The following is a 19,607-nucleotide window of genomic DNA, read 5'->3' as shown; positions in this document are numbered from 1 at the left end:
CTCTAAAGTCAGGAACAAGACAGGGATGTCTACTCTCACCACTGTTATTCAACATAGTATTGGAAATCTTAGCCTGAGCAGTAAGACTACACAAAAGGATAAAAGGCATCCAAATTGGCCAGGAGGAAGTCAAACTTTCACTCTTCCCAGATGACATGATACTCTATATGGATAACCCTAAAGATTCCACACAAAAAAAAAACTGCTAGAATTTATTCATGAATTCAGCAAAGTTGCAGGATATAAAATCAATGCACAGAAATCAGTTGCATTCCTATACACCAACAATGAAACAACAGAAAGAGAAATCAAGGAATCGATCCCATTTATAGTTGCACCAAAAACCATAAAATACCTAGAAATAAATCTAACCAAAGAGGTGAAAAATCTATACACTGAAAACTATAGAAAGCTTATGAAAGAAATTGAAGAAGACACAAAAAAATGGAAAAATATTCCATGCCCCTGGATAGGAAGAACAAATATTGTTAAAATGTCAATACTACCCAAAGCAATCTACATAGTCAATGCAATCCCTATCAAAATAATGCTACCATTCTTCCCAGAACTAGAGAAAACAATCCTAAAATTTGTATGGAACCAGAAAAGACCCTGAATAGCCAAAGCAATCTTGAAAAAGAAAACCAAAACAGGAGGCATCACAATCCTAGACTTCAAGCTATATTACAAAGCTGTAATCATCAAAACAGTATGGTACTAGCACAAAAACGGACACTCAGATCAATGGAACAGAATAGAGAACCCAGAAATGGACCCACAAACGTATGGCCCACTCATCTTTGACAAAGCAGGAAAGAATATCCAATGGAATAAAGACAATCTCTTCAGCAAATGGTGCCAGGAAAATGGACAGCGACATGCAGAAGAATGAACCTGTACTGCTTTCTTACACAAAAGCGGACCACTTTCTTACACAAAGGTAAACTCAAAATGGATGAAAGACCTAAACGTAAGACAGGAAACCATCAAAGTCCTAGAGGAGAAAGCAGGCAAAAACCTCTTTGACCTCAGCCGCAGCAACTTCTTAATACGTGTCTGGAGGCAAAGGAAACAAAAGCAAAAATCAACTATTGGGACCTCATCAAAATAAAATGCTTCTTCATGGTGAAGGAAACAATCAGCAAAACTAAAAGGCAACCAACGGAATGGGAGAAGATATTTGCAGACGACATATCAGATATAGGGTCAGTTCCAAAATCTGTAAAGAACTTATCAAACTCAACACCCCAAAAAACAAATAACCCAGTAAAGAAATGGGCAAAAGACATGAATAGGCACTTCTCCAAAGGAGACATCCAGATGGCCAATTGACACTTGAAAAAATGCTCAACATCACTTATCATCAGGGAAATACAAATCAAAACCACAATGAGATACTACCTCACACCTGTCAGAATGGCTAACGTTGACATCTCAGGCAACAAAAGTTGTTGGTGAGGATATGGAGAAGAAGGATTTCTTTTGCACTGCTGGTGGGAATTCAAACTGGTGCAACCACTCTGGAAAACAGTATGGAGGTTCCTTGAAAAATTAAAAATAGAACTACCCTATGACGCGGTAATTACACTACTAGGTATTTATCCAAGAGATACAGGTGGTTTGTTTCAAAGGGGCACATGCATGCCAATGTTTACAGCAACACTATCGACAATGGCCATAGTATGGAAAGAGCCCAAATATCCATCAACAGATGAATGGATAAAGAAGATGTGGTCTATATATACAATGGAGTATTGCTTGGCAATCAAAAAGAATGAAATCTTGCTATTTGCATTTGTGTGGATGCAACTAGAGAATACTATGCTAAGCAAAATTAATCAAATTTGTCAAGAAAGACAAATATCGTATGACTTCACTCATATAAGGAATTTAAGATACAAAACAGATGAACATAAGAGACAAGAAGCAAAAATAATATAAAAACAGGAAAGGGGTGAAACATAAGAGACTCTCAAATATAGCGAACAAACAGGGTTGCTGGAGGGGTTGTGGGAGGTGGGATAGTCTAAATGGGTAAGGGGCATTAAGGAATCTACTCCTGAAATCATTGTTGCACCATATGCTAACTTGAATGTAAATTAAACAATAATTTTTTTAAAAAAATAAATTAAAAAAAAGAATTAAGGCTGAGTTAAAAGGACTAAAGTCAGGAACTTTCTCCTGAGCTAGGAGGCATGACACGAGAGCGAGAAGGCAATTTTTTGCCCAGGAAGCTGTGTTGAAAAGCCAGAGAACCTGAGGATCAGAGTGGGCAAGAACCAAAAATCAGTTTAACATTATGGCTGAATTCCTGTCAGTGAAACATCCTGTTCTCCCACATTTGTAGCTGGATGTTTTTGTTCACTGATGACTGAGACAACACTAGTCAGACTTCTGGATGTAAAAGAGCTATATTCTCAAAAAAGAAGTTATGTGCTGTACCCCTGATATATTTCTGACTTCACAAGTGGTATTTTGTCATTGAAATTTCTCTTTCTACTTCCAGCACCAAGTGGATTTGCTTCAGCTCATGATTAACTTCCGGAATTCCAAAGAAATGGACACCCATAAAGGTAAGCAAGGAGATCCTCAGAGGGCCAGTGATGGGGAAGCTCAAAGACATGCAGTGGTTTTGAAATGTGCAGAAAGATTTCCAATGGATGGAATTTCTGCACATGGAAGAAAGACACATGTTCAGATACAAGTGGTAGCAGAAGCACTCTCCGGAAGCCCACAGCCTCAGGTTTGTTCAAACCTTGAAAGGCATTGATAGATGCCTAAGCTGTCAGTGGTCTGCCACAAGGGAGCTTGTTTCCAATGTGAATCCTCTGGCCTACTCCAGATCCACTGAATCAGAACCTCTGTCTGGAAATTCACATCAAGGCTTCATCACACCAGGAGGCACATGGTGCCCATGTTGGTGACCTGCACTTGGAACACCTGATTAAAGTTGTGATAACTAGCCTTGGGTACTGTAAAGTTTTTTATTCCTTTTGTAAATAAGAAGTAACTGGTGCTGGCCACCTTTGTGACTATATAAATACTGTGTTTTTCTTCAAACTTTTACTTACTACTTATATCGTCCATGGATGGTACTTGACTGAAACCATTATTAGTATGATGGCTTCAAAATAGTGACTTTCCAAATCCGTCATTTCTTCTATCTTCTAACTTCTACGAGTTAATGTTCCATTATTAGGGTGAGCTCTGCATTCTTAATTATTATTTTATTTATTTACACATGTCAGTATGATCTCATATATTACTAACTTAGTCTCTTACATTGTTTTTTATTGAGATCCTCAATTCTCTCAGTTTGTCCTCTGGAAGCCCTTTCTAGTGGGCTACTCTGTGTTCTTTTTTTTCTTTCTTCTTCTTTATTTAGGCTTTTAATAGACTTTATTTTTTATAGAAGTTTGGGGTTCACTGCAAAACTGAGTGAAATACAAAGAGATCCCATATTCTCCCTGCTTCCACCTACAGTCAGCATCCCCCATTATCAAAATCCCTCACCATATGGTACATTTGTTACAATAAATATACCTAAAATGACACAGTATTACTGCCCAAAATCCATAGTTTACATTACAGTTCACTCTTGGTGTTATACAGTCTATGGGTTTTCAAATACGTATAATGTCTATCCACCATTACAGTACATAGAGTATTCTGTATCCTTTTCCCATATCATTTTGTGAACATTTTCTTGCATTCTGGTATGAGACATTCCAGGTTTCTCCTCTGTTTCCCCTAATGAAGCCCTGGAATCAGCCATTTCTCCAAGAAGCCCTGTTTCCTTTTAGTGAGAATGGTATTTAGAAACCAAAATCTGGGGTCTAGGAGTGCTCCTTGCCACTCCTAGTAACCAGAGGGTTTCTTTGCCTCTGTTTCCTCTCAGTGGACCAAGATAAGAACATCAAATATATTTACACAGGACTGATAAATGTAATCATTTCATTCTATCCATAACCAGTAATGTAATTATGGTCTCTGTGTCTGAAAGAAAAAAAGAGCCTGGATGTAGTTTGTTTCTATGACAGAAATAATACCTTTATGGTTAAAGGATGGGCTTACTCCATCACACCACTATATATCTATCTGTTTCATTCTACCACTTTCTGTCACTGAAGAACCAAATATTATATTTAATTTAATTAATTAAAGTTTAAATATAAATAGGCACATCTGGCAAGTGGCTAACATACTGTACAGCAGAACTATAAAATTCGATTATCATGGAGTTCATGGCAATCAGAGGAAAGAATCTAATAGTTGAATCTATCCACAGCAGTATCACAGAAAGTATGCCTGGGAAATCAGAACTCTGTAGACATTTCTTACCCTCCTTTTGTATTATTTTTAGTTGTGAATTTCATGTCTTTGGCAGATGCCATGTTAATTTCAGCGCTCTAAATATCTAAAGGTCCTAATATAATACAGTTCTGATCAAATAGATTAGAGACTAACCATGCTTACTGCCAGGAGATATCCAAAGGGAGGCCAACTCATATTCAGAGCGGGACCATTCGCTAAGGAAGGTGACATTCAGGCCATGTTTGAATAAGCATTGCTAATTCCATTCACTGTATTCTGTTTGTCTATATTTCATGCTGGCCAATGTCCTTCTATTGATCATTGTTTCTCTTACTGTTTTAATGTGGTTGATTAGACTAGCACCAGACACTACTCTTCTAGCTTTTTGTCTGTGTTGTAGTTTCTGTACATATCTGAGATCACCTGTTGGAAGAGTTGTGCCTCAGGTCTTCTATTAGCTGAGACCTCTGGAAGGTATAATCTGTGCTTCTCAAGCTAGATTGTGCACACAGATCATCAGATATTGTAAAGCACATATTTTTCTAATAGTTCTAGGGTGAGGTTTGAGATTCTGCATTTCTAACAAACTCCCAAATGTAATAGATGCTGCTGGTCCATGGGCCACACTTTGAGTAGTAAGTTTATCTTAGCCCAATATTGGGCTTAAGTTCTTGAAGATATGTTTAGGTGAAAGATCATTTATTTTCAGGACAATTAAGCCTTATCATTGTAAACTCTCTCAAAAAAATCAAACTGTATGTTAGGTAGAAGAATGTAAAATTATTCCTCAGGGATAGTGCTACTAAGGGGTAAAGTAATTTTAGACTCTCTGGGAACAGACTGATAACACTATGCGCGTTAGACAGAAATGCCATCTCCTGAAATTACCCACTTTGTTGGTGGGGATGGTGGCATAACCAGAAACAGTTGGCCAAGAATAGTATAGGCCTTGGGAATTACCAGATCAAGACAACTTTTGCCTCTTTCTAACTCTGTAAGATAGACATCAGAGTACAAACCACTCCCGGTTTGATTCCCAGTTGCTTTTACATTTATTCCCTGAGGGATTTTGGCATTTCAAATGGATTTCTCATCATCTAAACTGATGTTTTACACTCACCAGTTTTGGCTAAAATGTCTTTCCTCTCCTTTTAGCTCTGTCTGATCTGGAACTTATGGCTCAATCTATTACCTTTATTTTTGCTGCCTGTGACACCACAAGCACATCTCTTTCCTTCCTTGTGTATGAATTGGCCACTCACCCTGATGTCCAGCAGAAACTGCAGGAGAAGATTGATGCGACTTTCCCCAATAGGGTGAGGTCACACCTGCGGAGGGAGTGAGGATAGGCTCAGTTTATGCCTCAGTAACAGATTAGCTCTCAAATCTAGTGGGTTTTCATAACAAAGTTTTACTTCTAACTCACATTTACATGTCCAACATGGATGTTAGTGGAGAGTGGGAGTGAGTCTGCTGAATATATTTACTTTGGGATACAGGGCAAGAGGTTCCACTTTTTTATACATGCATTATCTGGAACTTGAGGACTCCATGTTGCCTGAGGAATAAAGAACTAGGGTGTTGCTCACTTGTTTTTCAAATGTTTAGCCCTAACCTGACATACATCTCCTCACTTCACAGCCCATTTGCAAAGTTGTTTCCCAAAAGTTCATGTGGGATGGGAAATATGGGGGTCTACATGGATATTGATAAGTAGTGAGTGTCTCTACCATACACCTATGAAGTGTCAACTCTAATTATCTCCATATAATGAGGCAAGAATCTGAGCTACAGAGAGACAACATAACTTTCTTATACTATCACATAACTAGTGCTAAAGAAGCCAGGCTAGGAGCCAGGGTGCCTGGGTCTTGATTGAACTCTTCACCACTACAATGTTGGCTATTAAATATAATACCAAGAGGTATGCACATATTGCCCATACTGTTTTAGATCTCTTCCCAAACTGGAATTCCTCCTTATGAAGAGACTTGACCTGTAGGGCTGGAGTGGCTTATTTGACAATGAAACCCCGAAGCAACAACTAGGAGACCCTTCCAGCAACAGAGGGTTGGGCTGAGAGTAGGATTACAATTCCCTTTACAATGTCCCCTAGAACTGAACTTGTGTGCCCACAATTAGAAGCATCCAATCCTCTCTTCTTTTGCTTTATTTGGTTTGAAAGGAACTAGTGTCTCCCCAACTTATTTGCAGTTTTTATATAATATAGTGTTTCTCTCCTAATATTGTATATATAATTGAAGAGCTACAAAGCAGGATATTTCCACTAAGAGTTTATATGGGTAGGGGATATTTTTCTGTTGCACATTCTCCTTTTAATGGTACAGGTGTGTGGCCTCTCTTTTGAAAAGAAACAGTGACTTTGACATATTTCACTTAAGAGTAAAGTGGGTGGGGGATGGGCTAAATGGATGGTGGGCATTAAGGAGAGCACTTGTTGGGAGGAACACTGGATATTGTATGTAAGTGATGAATCACTGGGTTCTACTCCTGAAACCAATGCTACACTTTATGTTAACTACCTTTTATTTAAATAAATAATGTACTCTTTAAAAAAGAGTAAGGGTCGGGGATTCTGGGAAGATGGCGGCGTAGGAGGACGCTGGGCTCACCGCGCGTCCTGCTGATCACTTAGATTCCACCTACACCTGCCTAAATAACCCAGAAAACCGCCAGAGGATTAGCAGAACAGAGTCACCGGACCCAAGTGCAGACGAGAGGCCCACGGAAGAGGGTAGGAAGGGCGGCGAGGCGGTGCGCGCTCCACGGACTGGCGGGAGGGAGCCGGGGCGGAGGGGCGGCTCGCCGGCCAAGCAGAGCCCCCGAGTCCGGCTTGCAAAAGCGGAGGGGCCTGACGGACTGTGTTCAGACAGCAAGCGCGACTTAGCAAGCGCGACTTAGCGTCTGGGAGGTCATAAGTTAACAGCTCTGCTCGGAAAGCGGGAAGGCTGGAGGACAAAGGGAGGGTGAGCTGCGGAGCCCCCGGACGACAGAGCTCAGTTTGGCGGGGAACAAAGGCGCTAGCCAGCGCCATCTCCCCCGCCCATCCCCCAGCCAAAATCCCAAAGGGAACCGGCTCCGGCCAGGGAAATTGCTCGCTCCGCGCGAACACCCAACTCTGTGCTTCTGCGGAGCCAAACCTCCGGCAGCGATTTGACTCCCTCCGGCTGCCACAGGGCCCCTCCTGAAGTGGATCACCTAAGGAGAAGCGAGCTAAGCCTGCCCCCCCTCCCGCCGTGCACCTTGCCTTCCCACCCCAGCTAATACGCCAGATCCCCAGCATCACAAGCCTGGCAGTGTGCAAGTAGCCCAGACGGGCCACGCCACCCCACAGTGAATCCCGCCCCTAGGAGAGGGGAAGAGAAGGCACACACCAGTCTGACTGTGGCCCCAGCGGTGGGCTGGGGGCAGACATCAGGTCGGACTGCGGCCCCGCCCACCAACTCCAGTTATACACCACAGCACAGGGGAAGTGCCCTGCAGGCCCTCACCACACCAGGGACTATCCAAAATGACCAAGCGGAAGAATTCCCCTCAGAAGAATCTCCAGGAAATAACAACAGCTAATGAGCTGATCAAAAAGGATTTAAATAATATAACAGAAAGTGAATTTAGAATAATAGTCATAAAATTAATCGCTGGGCTGGAAAACAGCATACAGGACAGCAGAGAATCTCTTGCTACAGACATCAGGGGACTAAGGAACAGTCATGAGGAGCTGAAAAACGCTTTAAAGGAAATGGAAAACAAAATGCAAACCACCACGGCTCGGATGGAAGAGGCAGAGGAGAGAATAGGTGAACTAGAAGATAAAGTTATGGAAAAAGAGGAAGCTGAGAAAAAGAGAGATAAAAAAATCCAGGAGTATGAGGGGAAAATTAGAGAACTAAGTGATACACTAAAAAGAAATAATATACGCATAATTGGTATCCCAGAGGAGGAAGAGAGAGGGAAAGGTGCTGAAGGGGTACTTGAAGAAATAATAGCTGAGAACTTCCCTGAACTGGGGAAGGAAAAAGGCATTGAAATCCAAGAGGCACAGAGAACTCCCTTCAGACGTAACTTGAATCGATCTTCTGCACGACATATCATAGTGAAACTGGCAAAATACAAGGATAAAGAGAAAATTCTGAAAGCAGCAAGGGGTAAACGTGCCCTCACATATAAAGGGAGACCTATAAGACTCGTGACTGATCTCTCTTTTGAAACTTGGCAGGCCAGAAAGAATTGGCACGAGATTTTCAGGGTGCTAGATAGCAAAAATATGCAGCCGAGAATCCTTTATCCAGCAAGTCTGTCATTTAGAATAGAAGGAGAGATAAAGGTCTTCCCAAACAAACAAAAACTGAAGGAATTTGTCACCACTAAACCAGCCCTACAAGAGATCCTAAGGGGGACCCTGTGAGACAAAGTACCAGAGACATCACTACAAGCATAAAACATACAGACATCACAATGACTCTAAACCCGTATCTTTCTATAATAACACTGAATGTAAACGGATTAAATGCGCCAACCAAAAGACATAGGGTATCAGAATGGATAAAAAAACAAGACCCATCTATTTGCTGTCTACAAGAGACTCATTTTAGACCTGAGGACACCTTTAGATTCAGAGTGAGGGGATGGAGAACTATTTATCATGCTACTGGAAGCCAGAAGAAAGCTGGAGTAGCTATACTTATATCAGACAAACTAGACTTTAAATTAAAGGCTGTAACAAGAGATGAAGAAGGACATTATATAATAGTTACAGGGTCTATCCATCAGGAAGAGCTAACAATTATAAATGTCTATGCGCCGAATACCGGAGCCCCCAAATATATAAAACAATTACTCATAAACAGAAGCAACCTTATTGATAAGAATGTGGTAATTGCAGGGGACTTTAACACCCCACTTACAGAAATGGATAGATCATCTAGACACACAGTCAATAAAGAAACAAGGGCCCTGAATGAGACACTGGATCAGATGGACTTGACAGATATATTTAGAACTCTGCATCCCAAAGCAACAGAATATACTTTCTTCTCGAGTGCACATGGAACATTCTCCAAGATAGATCATATACTGGGTCACAAAACAGCCCTTCATAAGTTTACAAGAATTGAAATTATACCATGCATACTTTCAGACCACAATGCTATGAAGCTTGAAATCAACCACAGGAAAAAGTCTGGAAAACCTCCAAAAGCATGGAGGTTAAAGAACACCCTACTAACGAATGAGTGGGTCAACCAGGCAATTAGAGAAGAAATCAAAAAATATATGGAAACAAATGAAAATGAAAATACAACAATCCAAACGCTTTGGGACGCAGCGAAGGCAGTCCTGAGAGGAAAATACATTGCAATCCAGGCCTATCTCAAGAAACAAGAAAAATCCCAAATACAAAATCTAACAGCACACCTAAAGGAAATAGAAGCAGAACAGCAAAGGCAGCCTAAACCCAGCAGAAGAAGAGAAATAATAAAGATCAGAGCAGAAATAAACAATATAGAATCTAAAAAAACTGTAGAGCAGATCAACGAAACCAAGAGTTGGTTTTTTGAAAAAATAAACAAAATTGACAAACCTCTAGCCAGGCTTCTCAAAAAGAAAAGGGAGATGACCCAAATAGATAAAATCATGAATGAAAATGGAATTATTACAACCAATCCCTCAGAGATACAAACAATTATCAGGGAATACTATGAAAAATTATATGCCAACAAATTGGACAACCTGGAAGAAATGGACAAATTCCTAAACACCCACACTCTTCCAAAACTCAATCAGGAGGAAAGAGAAAGCTTGAACAGACCCATAACCAGCGAAGAAATTGAATCGGTTATCAAAAATCTCCCAACAAATAAGAGTCCAGGACCAGATGGCTTCCCAGGGGAGTTCTACCAGACGTTTAAAGCAGAGATAATACCTATCCTTCTCAAGCTATTCCAAGAAATAGAAAGGGAAGGAAAACTTCCAGACTCCTTCTATGAAGCCAGTATTACTTTGATTCCTAAACCAGACAGAGACCCAGTAAAAAAAGAGAACTACAGGCCAATATCCCTGATGAATATGGATGCAAAAATTCTCAATAAGATACTAGCAAATCGAATTCAACAGCATATAAAAAGAATTATTCACCATGATCAAGTGGGATTCATTCCTGGGATGCAGGGCTGGTTCAACATTCGCAAATCAATCAACGTGATACATCACATTAACAAAAAAAAGAGAAGAACCATATGATCCTGTCAATCGATGCAGAAAAGGCCTTTGACAAAATCCAGCACCCTTTCTTAATAAAAACCCTTGAGAAAGTCGGGATAGAAGGAACATACTTAAAGATCATAAAAGCCATTTATGAAAAGCCCACAGCTAACATCATCCTCAACGGGGAAAAACTGAGAGCTTTTTCCCTGAGATCAGGAACACGACAGGGATGCCCACTCTCACCGTTGTTGTTTAACATAGTGCTGGAAGTTCTAGCATCAGCAATCAGACAACAAAAGGAAATCAAAGGCATCAAAATTGGCAAAGATGAAGTCAAGCTTTCGCTTTTTGCAGATGACATGATATTATACATGGAAAATCCGATAGACTCCACCAAAAGTCTGCTAGAACTGATACATGAATTCAGCAAAGTTGCAGGATACAAAATCAATGTCCAGAAATCAGTTGCATTCTTATACACTAACAATGAAGCAACAGAAAAACAAATAAAGAAACTGATCCCATTTACAATTGCACCAAGAAGCATAAAATACCTAGGAATAAATCTAACCAAAGATGTAAAGGATCTGTATGCTGAAAACTATAGAAAGCTTATGAAGGCAATTGAAGAAGATTTAAAGAAATGGAAAGACATTCCCTGCTCATGGATTGGAAAAATAAATATTGTCAAAATGTCAATACTACCCAAAGCTATCTACACATTCAATGCAATCCCAATCAAAATTGCACCAGCATTCTTCTCGAAACTAGAACAAGCAATCCTAAAATTCATATGGAACCACAAAAGGCCCCGAATAGCCAAAGGAATTTTGAAGAAGAAGACCAAAGCAGGAGGCATCACAATCCCAGACTTTAGCCTCTACTACAAAGCTGTCATCATCAAGACAGCATGGTATTGGCACAAAAACAGACACACAGACCAATGGAATAGAATAGAAACCCCAGAACTAGACCCACAAACATATGGCCAACTCATCTTTGACAAAGCAGGAAAGAACATCCAATGGAAAAAAGACAGCCTCTTTAACAAATGGTGCTGGGAGAACTGGACAGCAACATGCAGAAGGTTGAAACTAGACCACTTTCTCACACCATTTACAAAAATAAACTCAAAATGGATAAAGGACCTAAATGTGAGACAGGAAACCATCAGAACCTTAGAGGAGAAAGCAGGAAAAGACCTCTCTGACCTCAGCCGTAGCAATCTCTTACTCGACACATCCCCAAAGGCAAGGGAATTAAAAGCAAAAGTGAATTACTGGGACCTTATGAAGATAAAAAGCTTCTGCACAGCAAAGGAAACAACCAACAAAACTAAAAGGCAACCAACGGAATGGGAAAAGATATTTGCAAATGACATATCGGACAAAGGGCTAGTATCTAAAATCTATAAAGAGCTCACCAAACTCCACACCCGAAAAACAAATAACCCAGTGAAGAAATGGGCAGAAAACATGAATAGACACTTCTCTAAAGAAGACATCCAGATGGCCAACAGGCACATGAAAAGATGTTCAGCGTCGCTCCTTATCAGGGAAATACAAATCAAAACCACACTCAGGTATCACCTCACGCCAGTCAGAGTGGCCAAAATGAACAAATCAGGAGACTATAGATGCTGGAGAGGATGTGGAGAAACGGGAACCCTCTTGCACTGTTGGTGGGAATGCAAATTGGTGCAGCCGCTCTGGAAAGCAGTGTGGAGGTTCCTCAGACAATTAAAAATAGACCTACCCTATGACCCAGCAATAGCACTGCTAGGAATCTACCCAAGGGATACAGGAGTACTGATGCATAGGGGCACTTGTACCCCAATGTTCATAGCAGCACTCTCAACAATAGCCAAATTATGGAAAGAGCCTAAATGTCCATCAACTGATGAATGGATAAAGAAATTGTGGTTTATATACACAATGGAATACTACGTGGCAATGAGAAAAAATGAAATATGGCCTTTTGTAGCAACGTGGATGGAACTGGAGAGTGTGATGCTAAGTGAAATAAGCCATACAGAGAAAGACAGATACCATATGGTTTCACTCTTATGTGGATCCTGAGAAACTTAACAGGAACCCATGGGGGAGGGGAAGGAAAAAAAAAAAAAAAAAAAAGGACGTTAGAGTGGGAGAGAGCCAAAGCATAAGAGACTGTTAAAAACTGAGAACAAACTGAGGGTTGATGGGGGGTGGGAGGGAGGGGCGGGTGGGTGATGGGTATTGAGGAGGGCACCTTTTGGGATGAGCACTGGGTGTTGTATGGAAACCAATTTGTCAATAAACTTCATATAAAAAAAAAATAAATAAATAAATAAATATTAAAAGCCCAAAAAAAAAAAAAAAAAAAAGAGTAAGGGTCATTGTGTATTAGTCACATTTGCTCACATGAAGCAGAAAAACCACTACATGGTTGTGGAAAGGATTTCAGGTTCTTTTTAGGGAAATGTCCCAGCTGTCTCCCCTAGTCGTTACTATTGGACACTTGTCAGGGGGGCATTGAGCAGGTCAAAAAAACATGGTAGACATTAAAATGCTCATAAATGCCCTTTACCAAAACAAATGATTCTTAGGGGTTCCTAACACTTCAGTAGTACTGTGTACACTGAGTTGAACGCTGATCCCGAACTTAAGTTTATCAAAATCTGTTTCTTTTCTTCCAGGCACCTCCCACTTATGATGCCCTTGTACAGATGGAGTGCTGAATGAAACTCTCAGATTATACCCACTTTCTGGTAGACTTGAGAGGATCTGTAAGAGAGATGTGGAAATCAATGGCGTGTTCATTCCCCAAGGGACAGTGGTGGTGGTGCCAACCTTTATTCTTCACCGAGACCTGGAACTCTGGTCAGAGCCTGAGGAGTTCCATCCTACAAGGTACAAGGAACCCTGGAAAAGGGAACCCACCCTCATATTGGAGGAGATTCTGATATCTCAGTATAGATGACAAATGTGTGATTGTACAGTTATTTATTTGTACATTTTTTTGCTCTTAGAAGTTTTTTTTATTATTCAATGATCATTCTTTGTTGTCTGTATTTATAAACTGTAGACCAGACAAAAGAAACTAGACTCATCCTCAGTCCCGATATGTCAAAATTATTAATATGTCATGTGTGTCCTTGTGGACATTTATCTAGGCATATAAGGATTGCTAAAAATAAGGATGGCATATTTTTATGAACAACTTACTGTAACAGCAAACAATAACAGCATACTATAATTGTGTGTGTCTGATTATATGCATATACCATAACTTACTTACCCACTATTTCATTTAAAGAAATAGGCCTTCCTTTAAGTGTTTCTGTCCTCTATAGCACTCTGAATTATATCCCTACTCCCCTACAATTCCATGTTGTAAACTTTGGCCACCCTTTCCACTAGCCCTAGTGGGAGAGCAGAGACTGTGGAACTGAGAGTCATCTTCCCTGGCAGGGGGAGAAACCTCATGAGATGGGGGCACACACAGGTCCTGTGCTGTCTGTGGCTGCAGTCCTGTGCCATCTCCCACCTCTCTTGGTATCTGGGGTTAGTCCAAAGCAAAGTCATCTGCTCTCTAGCCATCTGAGACATCCTCCTGGGAGGAGGGGTCTTGAGCTTTCTCTCTGGGAATCCAGAGCAGAGTCTGGCTTTGGGCACAGCTTGAATTCTGCAAACAGTTGGTACTTTCCTGTTTATTGTATTGGTGAGAAAAATTTGGAGTGAACTTTGTAGGGATCCAGACTTTTAGCCCTGACTCTAAGCTCCCTGATTGCAGGGCCCTTGTCTTGTTGCATGGTGTCCCTAGTGCTAGCATCATGCCTACATATAGTACTTGCTAAAAGAAGTCAGAATTGACCAAGTCACCTGTTTTCTGGACCAGAAGACCTGGTGGTTCCCACAAGCTCAGCAGTCCCTGCTCCTGTAGCTTGTCAAACAGAAACTAGAGATTCCTGGTACTTCTCTGTGATTCATTCAGTCATGACATGAAGTGTTTACCTATGTGTGTCAGGGATGGGGCAAGGAAGTGAGAAATCCACATGTTAAAAATGTACATTATAGAGAATTTTTGACACATGCACAAGCATATACTATAGGCACATGACTATGAAATACTTTTTTAAAACAATTTTTTAAGTTCATATATTTATTTTGAGAGAGAGAGAAACAGTGTGAGCAGGGCAGAGGCAGAGAAAGGGAGAGAGAATCTTAAGCAGGATCCACACTATCAGTGAAGAGCCGACCTGGGGCTTGAACCCACGAACCATGAGATCATGACCTGAGCTGAAATCAAGAATTGGACACTTAACCTACTGAGACACCCAGGCACCCCTATGAAATACTTTTAATGTATCTATATGTGCCCATCACCCGCTTAACAACCACTACCTATGTCAGCTGCCCCATCCACACACCATGGTAATTCATCTGATTTCCATATTACCTTAAGTACATCATCTGTAATCATTCCAGAATGTTGTCTGTAATATAAGGACTTTATAAAAATACCTCACCACAATGTCATTATCGCTTTCCCCAAATCCACATTTTCCCTTAATATAATCAAATATTGTAGAATCAGTTTTGAATAAAACATAGGGCTAACCTTCAGGAACTTTTAGCCTCATGAAACAGGTGGCCAAGAATTCAGTGATTATACTGATTATACACATCAGTGAGTATGACTACAGTGAAGCAGCATCATGTGCCCATATAAATATTCTGACAGGCAGCTCTGTCAAAGTGGTTGGGGGGGATTCAAGGTGGGAGGGAGGGAAGAGAAGGGAAAAATTACAATATAAATCATGGGAGGCATTTCTCCTGCTTCCTTCTTCCATGGGCACATGACCAACGTAAGTCAGTGGAGGCAGGAACCTACCTTTCCTTCAGTCAGGCTCATTGCCTGCTCGCCTTTCAGAGTGTGAACATCTCCCCACCCTAACTGTAATTCTAGTGTTTAAGATAACCCTTCCTTTTAACAACATTCATCTCATCTCCTCAACAAGACTGACTGCTCCCACAGGGTAAGGGTAATGCAGAGGATCTGTAACTTACAGTTGTCACTGCAGAATAAGCATGGAAGGATTTCAGGGATCAGCCCCCCCAAAAGTGTCCTGTGTAGTCCTGGTTGAAAACCCCAAACATGTAGCTCTTGTGGTTTTTATGTTTCACTAACTTGTTTACAATTTATTTTATGGAACCAGGTTCAGCAAGAAGAACAAGGACAGCATGAATCCTTATATATACCTACCTTTTGGAACTGGACCCAAAAGTTGCATTGGCATGAGGTTCACGATCATGAACATGAAACTTGCCCTCATCAGAGTCCTGCAGAACTTCTCCTTCAAGCCTTTTAAAGAAACACAGGTCAGAGAAATAACTTTCTGCATAAATAATGTTTTTCTGGTGTTTTTTTAAATTAAGGGATATGGAATGGGTGTGGGTGTGGGGGTTCACTTACCCTTAATAACGTGTTCCTTTGGGCAGAGATTCTATTTGGAACTGCAACTAAGGGTCCTTCAGACCTGAGTGCCACACTGTGACTTATGAACAACCAACCATAAGGGTTACCTAGAGTCAGTCCAGTTAGCATCACATGATTATGCACAGACCTTTGAACTTGAGCAATATTTTAAATTTCTTTCAAGTCCACTGAAGGGATGGGAAAATGTTGTGCACAGTCATGAGGTACAGTGATTACCACAGGAATTTTGAGCAATGCTCTTCTCCACAACTTACACTCACATGACTGTGGTTCTCAACCCCTGGTTGTATATTGATATCAGTGGCATTCTTTTAAAAATCCTGATGCCCAGGCCATCTCAGAAACTCTAACACAATTCACCCAGAGTGTGGCTTTAAAAGTGCCCCCATTGATTCTCATGTACAAGCAAGGTTGAGAATCACTGGTGAGAAGCATGTCTGCCAGATGTGAAGGACTCCCATGGTCCAAGCCATCCTGCCTACTTGGCTCCACCTTCCATGAGCCCCACTCCAGTCAGGCTGTGCTCCCTTTTCATCCCAGTCTGAGCTCTGTGAGTGCTCTGCCCAATCTCCTCTCATCTATTCTCATCCTTCCAGTCCTAGTCTGTCCCCAGACTCCTCCCTGATACCTCCCCATGCACCAGAGCCCATTCCCTCCTCTGTTATGTTGTCAGTTACTACAGGCTGCTGTCAAGGGTTGTGGCACTGAACTGATCACTTTGTCATTAATTCATCCAGTCAGTTCTATGTTTTCTTTGCACCCAAGGGTGTCTTTAGCACTTCATTTTATTCCTTTCTTAAACTCCCACTTGTCACTTGCAGTCATCCAGGAAAGTTAACAAGTGATTTGCAGTTGATTTAGAGCTATGGGATGCAAATTGTAAACAATTTTAATTTTAAAAACTTTGCAAGTGACAATTGTGTACCTGTTTGGGGTGTGTGTGTGTGTGTGTGTGTGTGTGTGTGTGTGTGTGTTTCTGCAGGAGATATATACACATGCCACGTAAAATTTAAAAAATAACAAGGATCTGGAATCTCCTCTGAAGAGCATAAAGAATAGTTGCCACTGGGGGCGCCTGGATGGCTCAGTCAGTTAAGCGTCCGATTTCAGCTCAGGTCATGATCTCCCCATCTGTGAGTTCCAGCCCCGCGTTGGGCTCTGTGCTGACAGCTCAGAGCCTGGAGCCTGCTTCAGATTCTGTGTCTCCCTCTCTCTCTGACCCTCCCCTGCTCATACTCTGTCTCTCTCTGTCTCTCAAAAGTGAATAAACATTAAAAAAATTAAACAATAATAATAATATTGATCTTCAGAAACTCACCATTTGCACTACACTTGTGAACCAGAAGATGCTAGAGAACAGGCATCATGCTTCATAAAGACTTCCTGCCACCATGAATGAATGGTTCTACTGAGAGAGGTAACAGGATCTTTAGCAGTGAGGTTGGCCATACAATAAAATGTGTAATACCCACTATGATGACCCCACAAGCTCCAACATATACAAAATTAACTGTGTATCACTTTTCAAGTGGTATGATTTGATGACTAAGAATCTGTTTTAAATTTTAAACACTCATCAATTTTACCTAAAATTTAAATCAAAAAAGAACACAAGCCAGCATGATTTGGTCCAGCCTGGTACAGAGTAGGTGATCAATAGATATTCTGCTGAATGAGTGATGGATAAATACTTCCATGCTCCAGTCTTGACAGCTTATAGAGTAAGAGTAAAGAATCCAAAGGGTGGTGGGATTGGAGGAAGATGGTCAAAAGGTACAAATTTCAGTTGTAGTTGAAAGATGTTAAGAGAGTGGATGCTAAGCATTCTCATCACAAGACAAAATATTTTTTTGGTAACTAAACTTATTGTGGTAATAATTCCATGATATATGTAAGTCAAATCATTATGCTGTATACTTCAAATTTATATACTGTTGTGTGTCAATTATATGTCCCACTAAAACTGGAAAAAAATAACTTAGAAAAAGGATAATAAGGAAACACCATAAAAAAACTTTATATATTTTTGACTGAAATTAAATAGACCACTTCTCTGAAAGACACATGCTATTAAAATTTGCTCAAGGGGGGCGCCTGGGTGGCGCAGTCGATTAAGCGTCCGACTTCAGCCAGGTCACGATGTCGCGGTCCGCGAGTTCGAGCCCCGCGTCAGGCTCTGGGCTGACGGCTCGGAGCCTGGAGCCTGTTTCCGATTCTGTGTCTCCCTCTCTCTCTGCCCCTCCCCCGTTCATGCTCTGTCTCTCTCTGTCCCAAAAATAAATAAACGTTGAAAAAAAAAAAAAATTTTTAAAAAAAAAAAAATTTGCTCAAGGGAAAATAGATAACATGACTGTTCCTACTTCTATTAAAGATGTTAACTGGTAGTTAAGAAAAAGAATCACAGATATACGATGCTGAAAGTAGTATTCATATGTTTGTAAAACATTCGTGTCCATTGTGTATCTTGTCTATTTTGCTTCTGTTGTTAGCAGGGCTTCCTTTATTGGTTCTCTTTGCACATTTAACTTTTGCAGATCCCCCTGAAATATAGCAGTCAAGGGTTATTTCAATGAGAAAAACCCATTGTTCTCAAGCTTGAGCTGAGAGATGGGAGCGTGAGTGGAGCCTGACTTTCCCTAAAGACTTCCCCTTTGTTCTTCAAGAAGCTGTGTCCCAGAACACCAGAGACTTCAATTTACTTTCTGAGTACAACCCAGAAATGAAGATGGGCTTCGTGTATTGCCTGTGATGGATGACTAGGAATTCCGTAGCTTTTGCAGTATCTCTGTGGAGCATTATGTAATGTGGAGAGTAAAGAAGGTGACTAATAAATGCCAGACATGTAGACTCAGCCTATATTGTTCACATGACTATCCCCAGTAGTACCATCTACTCCCCTGAGCACTTATCAAGAATAAAAATTTCTCAACAATTTTATCAACAAACTTTAATGAAAATAAGAATTATTGTAGTGACCATGGTAATAACATATCATGTGTCTTATTTTGAATATTCTGTGTTAAATATTACACTGAGTGAGTCAATCAACATCCCTTTAGAAAAATATTAACTAATTGGGGTACCTGGATTTTTCAGTGGGTTAGGTGACTGACTCTTGATTTCAGCTCAGGTCACAATCTCATAGTTCATGAGATTGAGCCCCATGTTGGACTCCCTGCTGACAGGGCAGAGCCTGCTTGGGATTCTCTCTCTCCCTCTCTCTCTCTCTCTGACCCTCCCCTGCTCACTTGCTATTTCTCTTGCTTTATTTATTTATTTATTTATTTAGTATTAACTGATTGGCTTCATGCATATTAAGGGGGACTCTGTAGAAATGAGAAATGATGAGTGAGAGGCAGCGACTGAATGTTTCGGACTATCACAGTCACTGGGTGGGTGGGGCTTGTTCAGAACTCCAACAGTGATAAAATAGGTGAGAGTTAATCCACAGTGACTTTGCCCATTGTTCAGAAAATATATTCATAGTTTAATTCTACTGATTTGGGACCACATTTTTTATAACACTCGATAGGGCAATTACTATTGTATTACTAGTTTTGATTTAATATTTTCATCTCATCTGCCCTGAT

The 19,607-nt window shown here is 40.7% G+C and overlaps 1 pseudogene; it reads left to right on the top strand.

Moving 5' to 3' along the window:
- Positions 1–18,647, top strand: part of LOC115503915 — a 36,025-nt pseudogene extending 17,378 nt beyond the window's left edge.
- The last annotated feature ends 960 nt before the right edge of the window (positions 18,648–19,607 follow it).

The sequence above is a fragment of the Lynx canadensis genome, chromosome E3 (genome assembly GCF_007474595.2).
Source record: "Lynx canadensis isolate LIC74 chromosome E3, mLynCan4.pri.v2, whole genome shotgun sequence".
Classification (NCBI taxonomy): Eukaryota; Metazoa; Chordata; class Mammalia; order Carnivora; family Felidae; genus Lynx; species Lynx canadensis.
The sequence above is the reverse complement of the archived record's forward strand: the minus strand, read 5'-3'. Positions and strand labels throughout refer to the sequence as shown.